Source organism: Sapajus apella, unplaced genomic scaffold (genome assembly GCF_009761245.1).
Source record: "Sapajus apella isolate SASKATOON/1434 unplaced genomic scaffold, GSC_monkey_1.0 scaffold4, whole genome shotgun sequence".
In the NCBI taxonomy this organism is placed as follows: Eukaryota; Metazoa; Chordata; class Mammalia; order Primates; family Cebidae; genus Sapajus; species Sapajus apella.
The window spans coordinates 44,412,122-44,433,503 of record NW_022436944.1 but is presented as its reverse complement, the minus strand read 5'-3'; the positions used below and the strand labels follow the sequence as shown (position 1 = coordinate 44,433,503).

At 37.0% G+C, this 21,382-nt stretch overlaps 1 protein-coding gene across 4 annotated transcripts in view; it reads left to right on the top strand.

Moving 5' to 3' along the window:
• The window catches only part of THRB (thyroid hormone receptor beta), a 375,781-nt gene that overhangs the window by 144,500 nt on the left and 209,899 nt on the right, over nucleotides 1–21,382 (top strand). For all 4 annotated transcript variants that reach the window (XM_032267857.1, XM_032267848.1, XM_032267841.1 and 1 more), the window contains exon 2: nucleotides 11,925–11,996. The gene's annotated coding sequence lies outside the window, so the exon portion shown is untranslated. The remainder of the gene's footprint in view (nucleotides 1–11,924; nucleotides 11,997–21,382) is intronic.

The window sequence follows — 21,382 nt, the reverse complement described above, 5'->3', positions numbered from 1 at the left end:
GTTTTAATCCGTGTAGATTTATAATACTGTAACTGGTAGAGTTAAGTCCTCTAATATTCTTCTCCTTCAATTTTGCCTTGATTATTCTTGGCTCATTGCTATTTCACATAAATCTTAGAATTTGTTTACTAACTTCCACCAGAAAAAAAAAAAAAAGACTTATGAGATTTTGATAGGGATTACTGTATATTGAGTCTATATAATAATTTGGGGGGAATTGACATCTTTACAATATTGAGGCCTCCAATCTATGATCCTATGTTGATCTCCTTTGCTTTTTCTCAGTAAAGTTTTGTAGTTTCCCATTTAGAAGTCTTGCATATATTCTAAAAATACATTTTAAACTATTTGATATTTTTATGCCAATGTAAATGGTATAAATTACTGAATTTTATTTTCTTAATGTTTGTTGTTGGTATATAGAATTCCAATTGAGTTTTATATGTTAGCCTTATATCCAGTGGTGTGACTTTATTAACTTATTAGTTGTAATAATTTATCTGAGGGATATTTTAGTTTTTCTCATACACAATTATGATTTTAAAGAATAATCACAGTTTTATCTCTTCCTTTTTCAATCTTTTTTTTCTCTAATTGCAGGGCCTGCGATTTGTAGTGTAATGTTTTACAGATGTGGTTATAGAAATTGTCCTTGAATTATTTCTAGTCTCAGGGGAAATTTTCAATATTCATCATTAACGTGTTTGTTATAAGGTTTCTTCAAACTGAGAGTTTTTTTCCAATCCTAGTATGTTGTAAATTGGAGAGTAAATCCCGCTTGTGAGGTCTTTAAAGATCACTTCAGTAAGGCCATGGAAAGACTATGAGAGGCATATGCAATTAAATGACCTATTATGCTTGCAGGTCCTAGAAAGGAAAGCAAAGCACACTGTGCATAAGGCCCCACGGGAGAAGGGCCAGGTAAGCCAGCTCACTAAGTAAGTGGGAAGCCAAGAGAGTGAGGACCTATAGACAGATGCGTTTTTAGGAGGTCAGGATGGCGTATACAAGAAAGGCATGAGAGGATTTTCTTGGTATCTCTGAATGTCACTAGGTGACAGGAAAAGGAAAGAAGGGAGACTTGTGTCAGGGACCAGGCTTATTATACTAGTACACGTGGTCACCAGGGCAGGGCGTGTTTACAGCCTATTGGTAGGGCTGTTGAGGCATTAGGAAAATGTGAAGTTTTCAAAATTTACTATACATCTAGTTTGCTGAGTGTTTTGTCATGAATAGATCAATGTATCCGTTTAAGGGACTAGATGCTTTTCATTTTTCTGTTAATAGAGTGCTTTACATTGATTGCTAATATTAAACCAACCTTGTATTTTTAAAAGAAAACCCTCTTGCATTAATGTATTATCCTTTTAAAATTATCTCAGAATTCAGTCTGCTAATATTTTGTTTACTTTTTCTTCTAAATTCATAAGAACTACTAGTTGATAATTTTCTTTTCCTGTCATACCCTTATACTGTTATGTGATCAACACTGTGCTGGCCTCATAAAATGAGTTTTATCGAATGAGTTGAGACATGATCCCACTTCTTCTATAACCTGGAGGAACTATGTAAAATTGGTGTTGTTTTTTCTTTAAGTATTTGGTAGAACTCACTCTCCACAGTTTAGGCCTAGAGAATACTGTGTGAGTGGATTTGTATGTACAAATTCAATTTCTTTAATGAATATAGTATCATTCACATTTTTATTATTTTTTTTTCTGTTTGAGTAAAGTTTTTTAAGTAATTTGTTCATTCCATTGACATTTTCAAATATTGCCATAATGTGTTCATATATCCCCTTATCTTTTTATTGTCTGTAGGATTTATAGTGATTTCTCTTTTCATTTCAAATATGTAATTTTTCCTTTCTCTTCTTTTATCTTAATGAATCTGGCTATAGGTTTATGTTATATTAGCATTTTCAAAGATGCAATTTTTGACTTGATTGAATTTCTGTTACACCTCTGTTCTCTGTATAATTAATTACCAATCCTTGCTATTTGCTCATTTCCACTTTTATTGACCCTAATTTGGTATTATTTTTAGGGCTTCTTGAGATGGATATTTAGATCATTGATGACCTTCTTAGATCATTGGCCATCTTCTTTTCTGATACATGCTTTTAAGTATAGAAATTCCCCCCATTTACACCTTTGGCTGCATCTCACACACTTGAAGTAGCATGTTTTCTTCTATTTAAGTTAATAATATTGTCTAATTTCCATTGGGCTTAATATTTGACCCATGGGTTAATTAGAAGGGTATTGTTTGATTTCCAAATATTTGTGTAATTTTTAGTTATTATTTTATTATTGATTTCTATTTAATTCCAGTGTGGTCAGAGAACATCTTCTGTTTGATGTTTGATCTTTGAAACTTGTTCAGACTCATTTATTATCAGCACATCATAAATTTTGGTAAATGTTCAATGTGTATTCTGTGTATTCTGTAATTGTTGGCTGTAATGTTATAAATAGATTAGGTCAAATGTATTAATCACCTTATTCTTATCTATGTTCTTACTCATTTTTAGCAGCCTGTTCTACCAGTTACTGAGAGAGGCATATTAAACTCTCCCACATTAATTGTGGATTTTCTTATTTCTTTTCCTAGCTCTAGCAATGTTAACTTTATATATTTTGAGGCTTTGTAACTAGGTGGATTCTGATTTATCACTCATATCTTTCTATGGGATTCTTTTACTATTATGAAATAGCTTTTTATCTCTGGTTATATCCCTTGTTATTAAGTTTATAGTATCTGATATTAACATAATTTACATGTAATTTTTTCAATCCTTTTTTTTTTCTTTTAAATTGTGTATCCTTATACCAAAAGTGTGTCTCAGTTAAGCAGCATTTAACTGGGATTTTAACAATAATTTAGTATATGTATATTATGTGAACTGTTTAGTCTATCTGCATTTTATGCAGTTGCTGATATATTTGGGTTATAATATTACTCTTTGATTTTTTATTTGCCCCAACTGTTTAGTGTGCCTTTTCTTCTCCTTTGCTACCATGTTTTGAATTAATGAACTATTTCATCTCTACTGGCTTGTTAGTCATTTATTCCTTTACTCTTCTTTTAGTGGTTACCCTGGGAATTACAAAGCAAAATGTTAATTTATTCTTGTATAATATGAATTGAGACTTTGACTGCTTTCCAGAAAACGCAAGGGACTTAATTCTATTTACCACTCCTACCTTATAAATTATGGTCTCACATTTCAATTCTACATGTATTAAATCCCATAAGATCTAATAATTATTGTTTTAAATAGTTAATATTCATTTAGATTTGCTGCATATTTACCATTTGTGTTGTTCATCGTTTCTTCCTGTGTTTCCAAGCTGCCATCTGGAACCTGCCTCCTTCAACTGAAAGCATACTCCTTTAAAGTTTTTTTAGTTTTGGTCTGCTTTATTAACTTTCCTTAATTTTAACTAAATAAAGCTAATTTTATTAGTTTTATTAAGGTCTCATGGACATAAAATAAATTTATGTAAAATATACGATTTGATAAATTATGACAGATGCCGTTAAAGCATCCTCACAATCAATGCCACAGACCAATCCAGCACCCCTCAAAAATGCCTCAATTTGACATTCTAAATGTGGAGTATAACTCCAGGGGCACTTAGAACCAACCCTTCTTTTCTGGGTTTTTGCATTGGGTTCAGTATAGAACTAGATTGATATCTGCCAATTCCCTGGGCCAGCATAATGATAAAACCAACACTTATAGCACGCTTTCTTGAGCCAGGCACTCTTCTCAGCACTTTATGCATTTTGATATTTAACTTACTAATTTAATCCGCATCACATCTTTATACATTAAGCATTATTATTGTCCTATTACAGAACTTACGGCTTAGAGTAGTTCGCTTTACTGTGCATGCCTGAAGTGTCTGTTTGTTCTAACTATTAATTATGTTGTTTCAGTTCCAATTGTATTCACTCAATCAAAAGAGCCATTATAACGCTTGTTCTTGTATGTAACCTGGACTGACAACCTCAATTTCCAGATTATGCTATTACTCCTTCATGGGTAGTGATTTCCCTGCCACACTTTGTTTGGAGATCCTCTAGGGGGGACTCTCTGAAGTGGTGAATGCTATCCTTGTTTAAAGGGATATGAGGGAGAATAATCTAATTCTACCTAAGAGAGAAGACAGTAAACTGATGCTGTGTTTCCATTGCTGTTGGAAAAAGAACAGTAAATGACAGCAAAATTGAATAGCTTGATACTTGCACTGTATAAATTACCCAGCGGAAGAGATGTGTTGAGAGGGAAAGTGAGGATTTGATCTCTGCCTTTCAGCTTTCAGTCATTGTCAACCACAAACTACAAAAGTTGGCTCAGCAAACCTTGGCTTCATCCAGGATACTAGGGAGCAAGCCAAGAGATTTTTTTCCCCTGCTAAGGTGCTCAGGATTGGTCTTTTGTGGCTATGTTTACATTGGTGAATAAAGTCAGAGTATGTTAGTCAATTTGCTTCGGCAGCGTTTTTCAAACTGTGGTTGGGCTATATTACTGGGTAATAAAATGAATTTAGCAGATTATTACTAACATTTAAAAAAAAAAGAAATAGTACATAAAATAGAACAAAATAGGGTAGAGTTAAATGGAATAGAGAGTATCCAAGTGTATCACAGGAGTAAGAATATTATTTTGTGGAACTTGTGTTTCATATATATACATATATATCCCCTACTTATTTTTGTATGTGTGTATTACAGTATTATAGATTAAAACATTATACAGTGTTACAGTATAAAACATTACAGTATTACAGATTAAAACAGTGTTACAGTATAAAACAGTACAGTATTACAGATCAAAACATTTTTTTATTGTGGATCATGGTCAAATAATTACTTCTGGGAATTTATTATAATACAGGGTGTTTTTTTCCAATTTTGTGAGAATACGTTTCTATATAGATAGTTTTCGACATATTGTTTGTTTCTGTTTGAAGAGGTCATACTTCAGAATTTGATGTTGAGGGGAGCAGGGGAAGTCTTCATGCTGATGTGACAGTAATAATTTTCTCGTTGATCAACTACAAGTAGAAAACAAACCTGGCTTATCTGAATCTGTCTTTATTGTGGTTCTATGCTGAAATTACCTATCTTTTCAAATGTCAGATAGAAAACATCCCAAGGTAAGAAAATCACCATAGTGACATTCAAATGCCAACCCAAACATCACCATCCTTTGAAACACAGGTGGCTTTTAGCAATACTATATACCTACTTGCCAATGATTGGAGTTCAGAATTTACCAAACAGTGAAGTCACTCATAGTTTATTGTGATGACATGTGCTGATTTTAAAACTTTACTATGATAATTGGATAATAGAGTAAGTTTTCATGTAAACACAGTTTTCCCTCCTAATTCAGCCTAGTTAAAATCTGTGTCAATTGTTTTGAATTAACATTAAATGGGTTCATGAACTTGGGTAAGATGTAGTTAGAAATCCAACTGTATGTGATTAAATTTTCCACATGTGGGAAATATACATATATATGTATATGTATGTATATTCATATATATGTATATACATATATAAGTACTTATGTGAGTATATATGTATATACATATATTCATATATGTATATGTATTATGTATACAGTATGTAATACATTCTGTCAAATATACCCATTCACTGGTACTAAATCTTTATGAAATTAAAGAGCAGTCAATACAATAAATATTAATAAAAATATTTGCTCTAGAAAACATCTTACAGCAGAGAGGGCACACAAGTTTCTTCTTAAACTGGTTGGCAATGTCTGACTGGTTGCTATTTGAGAAGGATTTGGAGATTGTGCTTGGAGTCAGCAGCAAAGAAAGATTGCTTTTGATGAATAGTCATATCTGTGGTGAACATGGGAGATGGGCAGTGATGATATATATGCTTTGTGTTTATCTTAGAACTTTCTAGTTGAGTAAATCTTTATGGTATCTTGGAAGCATAAGTTGCTTCCTCCATTTTATAGAAGGAAGGAAAAGAATAGCATATGGATATTGCCCATAGCTAAGCCTTTCAGTATCTCTTGCTGTTGTTTCATTCTGTTCAGGTTCAGCTAGATTATTTGTTTAGACAGACCTCATAAATGTTTCTGTTTAGTCCTTTTTCATTTCCATTGTCACTGTTATGTTTTTGATCTTCATTAAGCACCAGAAGCAAGGAAGTCATCTAGAAAGCTTCTATCATAATTTCTTTAAACAGTTTTGATGGGGTCAGGGGTCATAGACTCCATTGTAAATCATGCAACAGCTATGTACCATCTGTCAGGAAATTGAATGCTCAAACAAACTTCTACAAATTACTTAAGGAGGGTTATAAGTTCCCTGGGGTCTGCACTTAATAACCCCTAGTCTAGTTTGTCTGTCTCTAATCTATCCTTCAAATTTCTATCACTATTCCTAATGCACAACTGGTATTATATTATCCTTTGCTCAGAACCATTAAATTTCCCATTGCCTTTAGAACAAAACTCCAATCTTCTTGGATCAGAATAGAATCTTTCAAGCTCTAGCCCTATTTCTACCTTTGCAGCCTCATCACCCACACTCCATCTCTATTTCCCTCTCCCAAACACCAAACTTCAAAGCCAAACCAGAATGCCTGGTATTCCCTCAGTGTTCCCTGCACTTCATTCCTGCAGTTGCTGCAGCCTAGGCATCCTTTCGCTCATTTCCACCTAGTTGGGACCTATCTAACCTTCGAGCCAGTATCTTTTCTGATTCTGTTATTTTTAAGGATGTCACACAGAGCACTGAGCAACACCTTGTATGGTACCTTGCACAGCATGACCGTGTATTCGTCTGCTTGCCCACAGATCCTTTCCATGCCCTGCCTCTGTATTATGAGGGGCTGCCTGCTGAGGTTTGTGCCTCCTCTGGTTTCAGCCATTGGAAGGCCTTGGAGGAAGATCAGAGGACTGAAAGAAGGGAGAAGCCAGGGTATTTCTTCTCCAGTCTCTGCCTCAGATAATATCTCTGACAACACTTGTGTCTCCTCTATGGCTTCAGCTCCTACTGGAGCAGCGAATTAAAGCTTTCAGTTTCTGCTGAATGACCCCAACCCCAGGGCTCCAATATCAATACCTCCATTTCTGTTTTGATAGCTTAGGGGTTTCCTGCTGGATGCCTCATTTTCCCATGTTCAACTTCACACCTTTTCCTTCATTTGTAAATCAGTTCCCTGCCTTATACCCTTCCTATTTAAATGCCTAAAACAGTTTGCTTTCCTGGATAACCCTGATTGATACAGCTGGCATTTGATGGATATTTGCTGAATTTTATCTAAACCATTTTCTATGTGGGCATCTCTCTCTTTTTTTTTGGGGGGGGGGGTGCAACAGGGATAGGTCCCCTATCAGTATCTAGTGCATAATGACATTATTTGGAATTACCAGGGATAGTAACAAATTACGATAAAACTAAATAGTGTGAAGCAATTAGCATTCAGTAGAGCATGAGTCTGAGAGTTGTTTGGGTGCTTCTGCAAGTCTTGGGGGGGCTCACTCATGCATTTGTGATCAGCTGTGCATCAACTAGGTGACTCTGCTCATCTTGGCTGGGCTGTCTTGTTATGTATGGGGCTTGGCTGGTCTAGGCTGATCTGGGGTGGCCTTGGTAGAGACAACTGATATGAGTCAACTCCGCTGTGTGTTTCTCATCCATAACAAGCTATCTAAGGCATATTCTCATGGCAATCACAGGAGAGCAAGAGAAAATACTTAAATGTAGCAAGAACTTTTTCAAACTTCTATATGCAGCATATCTGATAACATTCCAATGGCCAAAGCAAATCACATGGCCAAAAACAGAGTCAAAGAGCACAGGAAAATAGAGCCAATCTCTTCAGTAAGAGGAGCTACAAAGTTACATGATAAAATGGTAGCTGCAGGGAGGAATAAAGCATTGTGCCTATTATTAACAATACTATATTGTGCACTCAAAAATTTGTTATGAGCTGGGCATGGTGGCTTATGTCTATAAGCCCCGCACTTTGGGAGGCTGAGGCAGGCAGATTGCTGGAGCTCAGGAGTTCAAGACCAGCTTGAGCGACATGCATGGCAAAACCCCATATCTACCAAAATACAAAAATTAGCTGGGTGTGGTGGCACAAGTCTGTCATCCCACCTACTCAGGAGGCTGAGGCAGGAGGATCACTTGAGCCCAGGAGGTGGAGGTTGCAATGAGCCAAGTCTTTTACCACAGAAAGAGAGAAAGGGAGGAAGGGAGGGAGGGAGGGATGGATTAGAAAAAAAAACAGATGTTGACAAAACTCTGAAACTCACAGGTGAAAGAAAAAGAGTATATTTTTCTAGAAGATATAATACAATGGTATATCAATAAGAAAATGTCCACCAACCTAGCAGAAAACCATGGGCAAACCACTGAAAGAAGGCAGGAAAGAAGGAAGGAAAAAAGGAAGGAAGCAGAGGGAGGAAAAGTCACACAATAAGAAATACAAAAAACATTTAAATGTATCAGAAGATCTACAACTTTACTTACCCAAGATATAGGTGAATTCTAAGATTCTGTTTATCTGCTATCAAGTAGGCAAATATAATATTTAATAACATTTTAGCAAAGATTTGGAGAAACAGGACTTTCAGAGTAGACATAAATTGAAACAACCTCATAGAATTTAATTTGGAAATAAAATCAAAAGGTAAAATGTACATTCCCATTGAATGACCAATTCTATTTCTTAAGATTTGCCCTATATTTTAACTTGACACTTATATGATGTTATGCTTTGTAGTCCTATTTGGGATAGCAGAAGAAAAAACTTCACTGGCCTTCAATAAGTGTGATATTATGAGATACTATTTAACTGTCAAAATAAAACTTTAAAAGAATGAAAAAGTACTTTATAAAAACATTAAAAGCCCACTAATTCGATTCAATCAATCTAGCTCAGGCTAGATTTAGTAAGAAATCAGAGACCAAAGAGAGGGGGTACAGGGAGAATGAATTAATTTTGCCCTAATATTAAGCCCTTTAAAATAGAATTTATTTAAATTTAACCCTTTAAATGATTTGCAAATAAAATATGCATTATGTGTTTGCTAGTTCTGTGCAATTTCATTCGTACAAAGTCACTGTCACAAAAAAAATAGGCCAAGTAAAGAGCAGCTTATAAATAACATATTAGTAAAACAAGTTAAAGGGACTTTATTTATCCTTTAACCTTCAATTTGCATTAATTGAGAGCAGTCATGGGAAATAGTGCCAACCTCACCTCAGGTCAGGTGGCTTAACAAAATGAACTGTTTCATGCCCAGAAATAAATATATTCCAAATATAAATATGAATCAGTTACAAAACAGATTCCTTTGAAACTACAAAATAGCCACACTGTTAATATATTTGTGCCCCAATTAAAAATGTGCAAAGAACACACATTCTGAGCTAAAGCTGTCCCAGGGAGTGATTCTCATTTTTGCTTTGAATCTTGTGTAAACAAAACTGGGCAGTCTCCTTTGAGCCACGAACAAATTCACGGCCACTGTTTTCTAAAGAGAATAACTGAAAATGGGTATGTTTAAGTTGGAAGAGTTTGGGGCTTGATCTTGCTACTTTAAATTTCTTTCATCACAGGGAAAGCACTTTCAGTTTATCTATTTGAAGAGCTCTAATTTGGCTTGTTCTCCGTTTGAAGCACACCATGAAAAAGATGCCGCATGTTTTAATTATAGCAAAATTTGGAAGCCACCTCAGTGACACCGTTTCATTTTCCTCCTAGCAGTTTTATCTTTAAAACCTGAGTCTGCCCTCAATCATTTAAAACAAGGCCCATGACATGCAACTGCCTGGGTGTGATTCCTGGCTGGCCTTTTTTGCACTGTTTGACTTTGGGCAAAACGCTTAATTGTTCTCTCCTTTCTTCATCTGGAAAATGGGGTTATTTATAATGCTTACCTCATATGGTCATCATGAGGATTACATTATGTGAAATTAGGCAAAATAATTAGAACAACCCAGTCCATAATGTGTGATTAATAAATGTCGTGTATACCAATGCTTATTAATTACATGAGAATTTTTAGTTTTTCACAGAGTCAGAATATTCTTCAAAGCCTGAATCATAATTATGCTCTCAAACAAATAGGTAGAAGTCCAATTTTTGTATGTAAAAGGCGCTGCTCATATTCATGTACTAATGTCGGGGTAATGCTGTATATGTATACATAATTGCCCTAAAGTCGCAACAACTGCTATAAACACAAGTCTTCTTGGCTTTGTTAATGGTGTCTTTGAGAATGCTTTTTGAATAAGCTTCTTAATTGCCTTGGTCTTCAGCCACACACTATCAGAGTTTCTGATTGTCAGCCAAATGGTAAGGTGAAGTTAAAGGTTTTGCAGTTGAAGGTTTATGAAATAGGCAGTGCAGAGAGATTTTGAAGAAAATAGATAAATACAACTCCAAAGTCTTTCTTAATGCTGTTGTAAAAGGGAAGAAAATTAGTAATAATTTTAAGAAATATGCTTTCCCTTTCAACATACTGAGTGTACCCTGCATGGAGTCATAGGGTAGAAGAACCACTGCAGAAACAAGACATGGCAGCTTCTTCAGAAGCCCAGAGTCAAGAGCAGAGAAAATTTGCTTATGCTCACATACATATGCACACCCACACATAACCAACAATCACTTTAATGATATAACAAGGGCTTTTATGGAACCATAAACGTTGGATGTTGGGTGAAAAGCCAATGACCGAGTGTATATTTACTCAATGTGGCAGTTAAAGGAAATGAGCTGGTATACATCAGCATGGTTTGAGCCCACATCCAACATACTGAGTCAACAATGTAGAGCAAAAGATACACAAACAGAGATTCATTTCATATAGGTAAATTAAAAATACAAAAACATTGTTCATTGCCCTGGATATAAATTTAAGTGTGTGAATGTTAAAAAAAAAAAAAAAAAAAATAGTGGTCTTGAAAGATGCAAACCAACTCACAGTCTGGGCTTGGCGTGGGGTTATCAAGGAGATTATTCCTATGCTCTAATTTTTCTAATTTAAAAAAAGGCATTCTTCATGTTATTTTAAAATATACCCTTTTTAAATAAAAAAAAATTAGAACATAGGTGACAAAATGTTTGCAATGGTTTATATTTTGGGTAGTAAGAACCCAGACGTTTGCCCTGCTAACCTCTGTTTTTCTAAAATGTCTAAGTTACCCACAACAACAACACAAAAATTGTAGGACTGCAGTTAGTTGAAAGTCAGCTTCTCCCTTGCCGTGCAGGCAGCCAGTCGGCGACATCCTCTGTGGCGTGGCAGGTGTCGTGGTCTGTTTGGCTGCCTTTCTCATCTTGTTTGTACCTGGGAGAATTGTTCACCATATGATTGCATTTAGTTAGCACAATCTAGATAGCTTCATACTTGGGTGCATACCCTGATGCAGAACCCATCGCTTCCTCACAGGTTTCATACGGCAATCCAGCCGGCTGGATTGCAACTCTTATATGTTGAGACCTATTCCAGGAACCATCCACCGAGATAAAGCAGGACTCTCTTTAACACAAAGTGTCTAAACAGTTTGAGGTTCACATTTGCTTTTTATTCATCTTTCCAGGCTACCAATCCAAAGCTCTTGGGTCTTGTCCCTGAAACTCCACAGAAATGTAGAGCTCCGAGATTCACCAAAGTTGTCCCACGCCTGTAATGTGTTCTTACAGTACTTGTGTTAGAGTCCCTTTCCCTGAAACCATCTCCCAATTACAATAAGATTTTATCTAAGTCTATTTGCATGTATTCAAAATCAGAGACAGCTCTGAAACCAGACCCTATTTAAACACAGAAATAAGAACAGTTGTAGATTAATCAAATGTTGGGAAACTTTAAAACAACTTATATTTATCTTCTGTATTTCCTTTTTTTCCAGATCTGCAGTTTCCTTCTGGTTGGCTGTCCTGCGTGGGTGCCAAGTTCCACACATGATTTAATGAATAAGAAGGTCAGATGTCAGCTTGACTATTTGCAGACTTGCGATCTTTGCCATTAATTGTCCTTTTTAAGCATTATGGGAATTATCGCCTAATGTGTAGTGTTGCTGCTGTTGTATTTAATGTAGTTTTGAACTCTATAGGTATTCAGAAGAAGTATAAAGCATTAAATGAACTAAACGCATAATAGAAAAGTAATGCTACAATTCACTCGAGGCAGTGAGAGAAGAAAGCCCATTTTCACTTATTATGCCAGAAAACTGTGCTTGGTGAAGATCCAACAGTCCTCTCCCATGTGACTTTTCCTTGAGTGCTATAAAAAGGCATGAGAATTAGATAACCCATTGGTTACAGCCAGTCAGACAGGGTACAAGCACCTGTGTGGTAAAGATTCACTTTCTTTACTGGCAAGTCTTCTGAATTCTCCTTTCAGTCCTGAGGCATGTATTCATATCAAGCACCCATTCAGATCACTGGGTTACAATTTAAGATCCAGTTTGTTTACATAATTATAACAACACAGTTTCAGTTTGTCTATGCATATAACGTTGTGTCGGAACTTTCCTTTCTGTATTTATTATTTTTAGCAGTTTAAAAACTAACCATGGAAAAATGGCTTTCTGGTGATAAGATGACATTCAGGCTTGGCCAGGGTCTGGCAGTCTATAGAAATGCTCACTGCTGCGGGAGCCGGGCCTTTTGAATGCTGTCTTTGTGCCTCTTCTTGCCCATGGCCTCTGGCCTATTGTCTAGGCGCCTGGGTTGGGGTGGTGCTATCTGATTGTAACCAGTGCTAGTATTACAGCGCTCAGTGCCCAGAGTGCTCCCTTGGGGCCCTCTGTCTGGCTGCCTCTGTCTCCCAGCCCTCCCTAGAGAGGACCAGCCATAGACAGTTCTCATATCAGAAAACGCTATTGGTAATTTATAGAATGTTCAAGGAAAAAAATCACTAAGAATCTTCAAAACCTACGGTTTTCTAACTTTTTTTCATCTTTACAAATAGCTCTCTCCTTTTCCCAATTGAAATCTTTCAGTGGCACCCAATTTGTAAAGCATGGAATAGAACAGCTGTTCTGTTTAAAGATGAGGAGGATCCTGCAACCCCAGTGCTCAGCCTCTTCTTCACCCCACCCCAATCAAGGTGACCTCAGAGGTCCTCCATTCCCACCAGGAAACCGGGGACACCTCCCAGTACTTGCACACTCTTTTTGCAGGGCCGTCTCCTCAACTTACAGATAAGGAAACCAAGAAGAGATTTCTATAGATGCTCAAAACCTGAGGCATTAGACACAAAAGAGTGAACCCTGTATTAATTCATTTCATATAGTTCTAGAAAAAGGAATAACTAATCTGTGGTGATAAGAATCAAAATAGTGATTACCTTGGGGAGAAGAGAGGATTGGCTGGCAAGGGGCATGAGGGAATTTTCTAGAGTGATGAAAATGTGTATAGAAGTGTGGGCCACCTGCCATTTATTAAAACTCACCTGTGCATTTTACTTTAAATAAATTGTACTTCCATGAAAAAAATAAAAACAAAGAGGCAAATAAATCAAAAATAAATTAGGCATTTAGTGAATGAAAATACTGTAACCAGATATTTGAGTTTGATCAATTTCCTTAAAGCTATGTGGACTGTTTATTGAATCCAGTCTAAGGTCATTATGCAGAGAGGTTCTGAAGATTTAAAATCATGCTGCTCTTTTAATATTTTTTGTTCAATAATCACCAAATCCAGAGGAAAAAAACTCTCAAGGAATTCCAAACAATGAAACCTGTAATGTGGCTAAGGTGTGATACCTGGGAGTTCTGGGAGTAGAGATCCAGAGGACAATATTTGATTCCACTGACCACAGAGGCCAAGAATCATTGCACTCCCAGTATGTAGCTCCCAGGAGGCCTAGAGAGGAACCATATTCTAAATGGGGGTCCTCTGAGCTTGCAGGGCTCTAGGAAGCCCCTTAAAAGATTCTGCTTGTTGGAGTGCTGGTGGGTGGAGACCATCTAGGTCACCCACCCAAGATGTAGCTGGACTTTTATCTGTTTAGGTATTGGGCTTCTATATCCATTTCCATGTATATAAAGAATTCCATAAGTGAGAAACGTGTGACAAACATTACACATATTGTATACCCATTCTTAGTGAGCCAGATAACATGGAATTCTACTCTTTTAACTATGCTGGACTTTTACCTCCTAAGATTGTACAGAAAGACATGGTCCATTTCTGGCACATTCAGGATCATTCTGCAGGGTCATACTGATCTGAACTGACACTAAGAGTTATGGATAGTCCTAGCCTCATCCACTCCCCCAAAGAAATATCCCTTCTGAGCCTCTTTCCAGAATTTTGATGCAATCAGCAATATTGTGAGAAAGAGGAAAGATCAAAATAAGCTTGGGGCCCTCTGGAGGCGCTGAGCATGTAAGTGGCTATCGTTGGCTTTCCATCCAAGACCGTATGGCTCATTGCCTAGGGAAATGAGATGCCATAGTGAGGCCCCATCCTGTGGGGGTCCCAAAGATGTATTTCTTTAATTTAGGGTTGCATGTTGTTCAGTAATTTCTACTTCACTGATATAAACCTCATTTCTGTCATGCATTACTTTAACATGCACTATTAACAATACTCATCAAATTCAAATTCTTCATAACTTTTTAATCCTTTGCTCCTACTGATCTGCTTTTTAAATGCCCTATAAAATACAGAATTCTCATTTATCTTAGCAGAGTGGAACTTCTGGTGGCTGAGGTTGAAAGACAGGCCTTCCGTGGTACCTATGAAACAGGCTGCTTGTGAATTCAGTCTTTTTGCTTTCAGAGGGTATCAAGAACTATCAAATGATGGGCCCTCTACCTGTGTTTTTGCAGTAGGGCATTTTGACCCTCTAAAAGCCACTTTCCTTGCCCTGAAATGCTTTGAAACAACTTCATTTAAATGTTGTTATTGTATGTTTTAGAAGTCAGCTAGTAGGAAGGTAATTATTGTGGCAGAAATACAGCTAAGGACATAGACTAGGGCAGATGGGACCCAGCGGCCAATTCTGCATTTTAGAGCCTCAAGAGTGAAATGGGGCTGGGAAGAGCAAGGAAGATGTTTTTGAAAAGGAAATGATGACAGCATTAGGAAATGGCAAGAAAGAGTCATGTGGAGCTGGAGAAGGAAGGATTTGAAGATACTCAAATGTTCCAGCCTTTGAGGCTGTATTATTTTTCTTCAGAAAGGACAAAATGTCTATCACTTGAGTGATTTCCCAACCAAGGGCCAAAGCCTGTATCACTCACAACACAGATCCACGGTAACACAAATTCGGCTCACTAAGGAAGCTATGGTAAAACCGAATCAGCCATGAAAAAGAACACTCGAAATAATCAGGACGTTTTTTTAACCCACGCATGCTGTGCTTTGCTGCACGTGCACACAAATTTCCTGATCAAACCACATTTAATTTAGCAAGAGATTTTTCTCCAACCAGTTTAGTTTAATGTGCGTGAGAGCAGACATGAAATTATACAATATAAGAGTTTGAGCAGAATTTGCTTTTTTGCAATTCCATTTGAAAGGACCTATTTCAAGTCATTAAAAGTCAATTTACACATGGACACAGGGAGGGGAGCACTACACACTGGGTCAGTTGGGGGGAAATAGGGGAGGGACGGTGGGGGTGGGGAGCTGGGGAGAGATAGCAAGGGGAGAGATGCCAGATGTAGGTGATGGAGAGGAAGGCAGCAAATCACACTGCCACGTGTGTACCTATGCAACAATCTTGCATGTTCTTCATATGTACCCTAAAACCTAAAATGCAATAAAATAAATAAACGGGAGGGGGGGAAGGCAATTTAACCAAATGGAAAATATCAAGATATAAGTCATAGTCTTCTCTATTCCAGGGACTTCGGGCAAGTGATTCTCCTAGAGCCGAAGTTCTAGAAATTTCTTTCTTTCTTTTCTCTCTCTTGCTTTCTTTCTTCCTTGGTCAAGTAAATAATGTAACATGTGTAGTCAGATTCCAGTTATTCCTGAGAATGGGCGTGAGGGTAAAATGTCAATCATTAAAGTCCAATTTATTGACATTTTTCCCACGTTTTTTAAAACAGTATGCTGAACATTTTCATCCACCAAACTGCTTGTCAGAGCTGTTCACAAGTTAGAAAATATATCTGTGTTTGATCTTTATCTCCTTTTTCTTTCCCCAAATATTTTCCCTATTGGTGCTATTGAACTATTAATTTAAAAGCAGGCTGATAAAAAGTTACAAACACCCTAATGTGCATATTATTTTATTCCGTTTGTAGACAAAGAAATTTAGGGTAAAATGGTTAGGAGCAATGCCTAAAGGTTTCACTGTCAGTGGCAGAGCTGGGCTTTAACTCAGATTGTTCTATCGGCAAGCTCCTGGTCTTTGGAAGAGAAGAAATAGATGAAAGTATACCAACATAATACATTGGCCAAATTGGAGAAATAGCTCAATTTTTGAAGAGATAAAAGTATTATTTTGGACCTGCCCATTGTGAAAACCATAAAAAACAGTGATTAAACAAACAAAGGTTTACTTCTTTCTCCAAAGCAGAGGGTGTGGTTCTGTGGTCAGCAGAGACTTGGGTACCTTCTATCATTCTGCATTGCTATTCTTAGCATATGGGTTTATCCTCAAGAGTTCCTCTTGGTTAAAGATAACTGCTGGGGTGCAACCCTTCACATCTAAATTCTAGACAACAGCAGCAATGGGAGAGGGGCATTAAAAGGCACCCATTTCTGGCTGTGTTTTTTCTCTTTAGGGAGTCTTATCAGAATGCCCATCAAACAACTTCTATCTACAATCTCATCTACCGACTCTTAGTTGCAAAGGAAGTGGGAAGATGTGGCTGGGTACCTTGCCACCCAGAATAAAAGTGGGATTTGTTTGTGAGGGAACATGTGGAGATACCTAGCAGACTTGGTCACAATTAGGCAGCTAGAGGAGACCCTTCAAATATGGAGAGGAAGGGTCAAGATGGGGCTTTCAAGGGACTGATCTTGTAGCCAAGTGTATGATGGATACAAAGGGGAGTAATGAAAGGTAGTTTTGAGTACTGTGATTTGTGGTGGTAAGCTCGGTATTAGTGAGACGGCATCAGGGATAGGAGATAATAGATGCATATGATCAAATTTGTAACATGAATTGACCAAGGAGAATGTGTTTATTAGTTAGCTGCCATCCAAAACTGTGAACTGTGTTTAAACACACACACACATACCACACACATGGAGGTGTGCATATGTATATAAACACATTATATATGTGTATCTATATTCATACACACATGCATACATAAAACAAAAACAACAATGTAAAACTTTTCTAGGGCTCCATATTACCAATACGAATGATTTCAAACTTTAGTATCCCTAAGAATCACCTGGAAAAAAAAGGAGGCTAAATTACAGGCTTTGAAAGAGAATGCGAGAAGGAGAAATTGTGAAGATGACTAGGAAGTCGTCATAAGAAGCCAAGCTGGAGAAAGTAAAAAAGTTAGGATGGGAGAGGAGCCAGGTGTTAAGTTTTTGTTCTCTCTTTTTTCTTCCTTTCTTCCCTTCCTCCAACCCTCTCTCTCTTATTCCCTTCTTCCCTACTCTCTCCCCTTCTTTTTTCTTTCTTTTTGTCTTTAATTTTTTAATTTTAGGAGGAGTAGACTTATGAGTTTGGTAATCATCTTTTCATAAGCTTTTCATTATAGGCTCCCAAACAAGAAAGAAATTAACACTCAAGCCATCATCACTCCCTTTTGTTAAGCCATAAGACAGCAGGTAATGCCATTTTACAGATGACAAAATCAAGACTCACCTACGGTCTTGACAGTTGGAGCCAGACCCCCCAGCATAGCTCTTTTGGAACTACCTATGTCCATGGTACATGATACACTGGCAGGTGCACACGTCCCTTGTGTGTGTAATCCACACAAAAATGACCAAGTTTGTTAGTACAACTTTCTTGGTACTATATGTTTGCACCCTTAGCTTCAAGGCAAAAACTATTTTTTATTTTAGCTTTTACAGTCAGCAACAGTTAAATAAGTATAACTTGGTTTTCTCATTTTAACCCCCTCTGATTGCATTTTGTAAAGCTCATGTGAGCCCTGTTTTTTCCCACCAAATTCTGGAGAGGGGCAGGTTTGGTTGGCACTGGCTGCTGGCTACTCCAGGTGTCTTCCCATACAGCTTGCTGGGGCAAGTGTTGTGATTTCTGCTCTGACATCCTGGACAAAGTCTCTCATTAATAAGTAGATGCCTACCTACTTACGTAGTAAAAGTCTAAAAGCACGCCTGGGAAAAACACACACCAACTGTAAAACAGTGGTTAGCTTGGTGAGAGATGAGAGGGAGGAGAGAGAAGAAGATGGGTTGGTAGCATTTTGCTATTTTATTTCTTATAGGGTGATGGATCAAATATCGCAAATCTGAACAGCAGGTACCTGGGTGTCTGTAATATAGTTTTATATACGTTGAATGTGTGAACGTTTATAACTTAAACTTTTAAGTTTAAGTTTTTAAAAGTTTATAACAAACTTTTTTAATAAATTAAGTAAACATTCTTATAGGCAAAGTGATTTGAGCCTTTGAAATAAAATCTCTCCTTTTAGTTGTGAGCAGTCTGCGATAGTGTTTCTCAAAGTAAAGCATGCATTAGAATCATCTAGAGGGTTTGTTAAAACAGTATACTAGGTTCCATTGCCAGAGTCTGATTCAATAGCTCTGGAGTTGGACCTGAGAATCTGCATTTTAACAAGATCTCCAGTGATGCATGTTGCTTATCCAGAGACCACACTTTGAGAACCACTGGTCTGGAAGAATTTTTTATCAAGAAAACTAGAGTTGTGTTGATTGCTCGCTTTTTCATTCATTAAACAAGTGTCTGTTACATAAATGTGTCTATTCTAGCACTGGAACTGGGCCAAGTATTGCACATGAATGTATAAAAATAATCTGTCTGTGGTGGAAAGGATACATGACTGTTCAATACAATTGTGCAGGTTGGACACTGTAAATGGTGCCCACTGGAGTACTATAGTTTAGCCAGATGTGACAGTCAAAAGGCTGTCGCAAAGAAACAAAGCAACATTTGCACAACAGTGTAATACATGCTATGATATAAATATGCATGATGTTCTTTGAGAGATGAACAGAACCATGAAACCCAAAAATGAATTGGGGATATAGAGCCAGGCAAGAGCTCCTGGAGGATAGGACACCTCAGTTGAGTCTACACGGGCGAAGAGAAGTTATCTGGTCAGCAGTAAAGGTATGGGAGGACAGGCAGGGGAAGTAGAATATACAAAGATATGAAATGTAGTTTGTAAGAAGGGTTTGGACATTTGGAGTTTGAGGTATTTACAGAACATTCATGTGAAGATATCAAATGCTCAAGGATATTTCCTGGGCTGTGGACTTCAGTTTGGATAATATCTAGGTATTAATCACTTGTATTTATATATTATTATAAATACTGCAGTAAATATACTTACGTATACATTTTGTCTTACTTTCTGATTATTTCCATAAGAGGCATTTCTAAAATAAGGGCTACTGATAAATATAGTAAAATTATTTTATAAGACATTGTGTCATTTTATGCTTCCATTATCATTGTGGAAGAATGTCTGCCTCCCTACGACCTCGCCAACATTATTTAATCTTCACAAACTAGGTAACCCAATAGCGAGGCTGCTTTAATGTATACTTTACTGATTGTTTCTAACGTTGGACATTTTTCACTTTTTCTTGACCTTTATTCAAGGCTTATTTATGTCATGTGCCTGTTTTCTATAGGATATTGCTTTTTTTTAAATAATTTTTAAGAACTCTTTTTTTCTTTGTGAAGGATATTATCTCTCTGCCTGTCTCATGCATTGCAAATGTGTTGTTCTAATTTCTCATTTACCTTTGCTGTAACAGTAGATAGCTGTTCGCTCTGCCTGGAACACTCTCAGATATCCCACCAATATGCCTAGTGGGCTCACTCCCTCAGCTGTTGCAATTCTTAATTTGAATTTTATCCTCTCATTGAGGTTCACTCTATTTGCTACTTCAAATCCCCAGCAAGGACAGCTCTTGACAGTTCTGATCCCATAGCATCTTTCATCTTTTCACATAAAACATCATTTATTTATTTTTTGTTAGTTTCCATCCATTAAAATGTAAGCTCCTTAATAACAAGGACACAGGAAGCTTTGTCTGTTTTATTTGCAGATATATCCCAAGTACCTAGAATTGTGCTTTGGCACATAGTACATGCTTAGTATCTATCTGTTCAGTGAATATTAATTGGTTTTATATAGTCATTTATTGTCCTAGGGTTTCAAATTTTAATCCATATAAATGTATCCTTTAGGATCTGAGTCAAATGTCTGGTCTATTCCATTGTCTACTGATGAATGTTTTAAACCCTTATCATTAGGATTTTCCAACACTCTTAGAAACTCTTATAGCAACTATTTGATTGAATTAGAAACAAAATTCAAATTTCTTACTTCCTAAATAAATCCCTTAGAAGTGAGAGAATGAGGGTGGGGGGTGGTCCCTGAGCATTTACTTGGATGAACAAAATAGTTCATCAAAAATGTTTGTCTCTTTCACAAAATCATCTAATTACCTACTTTATTCTAAACACAAGTTTTTGTAGTTGTTCATTCCTATGTTATGCTGACCTATTTTATGAACACTCTCAATGGCAACCATATAAGAAGTCCATATTAAAGATTGGACAGCTTCAGCCAGGCGCAGTGGCTCACGCCTGTAATCCCAGCACCTTGGGAGACCGAGGTGGGCAGATCACATGTCAGGAGTTAAGGGACCAGGCTGGACAATATGGTGAAACCTGTCTCTACTAAAAATACAAAAATTGGCTGGGTATGGTTGTGGGCACTTGTAATCCCAGCTACTTGGGAGGCTGAGGCAGGAGAATTGCTTGACCTTGGGAGGCTGAGATTTCAGTGAGCCGAGATTGCTCCATTGCACTCCAGCCTGGGAGACAGAGCAAGACTTCATCTCAAAGAAAGAAAAAGAAAAAAAAAAGTTGTAACTAACTGTGGTGGGGGGCCATTGGGAAGATCAGGATGTGTATTCACAAAAAGGTGAACAATCATTCTAATTATTCATTATTATTTATGTTTTGCAACTCCAAATGAATGGGGCAGATACCACATATTCAAGATATTAAGAAGAGGAAAAGATGATGGTGGATTGCAGTGATCTATGAATCCTTTATTGAGGACATTAGAATTTGTATCAAGCCTAAAGAATAAGTGGAATTTGACTTTTATTCGAGAGGAGAAAGCTATTTATTAGGAGCAGGAGGGCTATCAGTCCTAAAACCTATTTTCAACACTTGGCAGTTTTTGTTCTTATGTTGTTGTTTTCA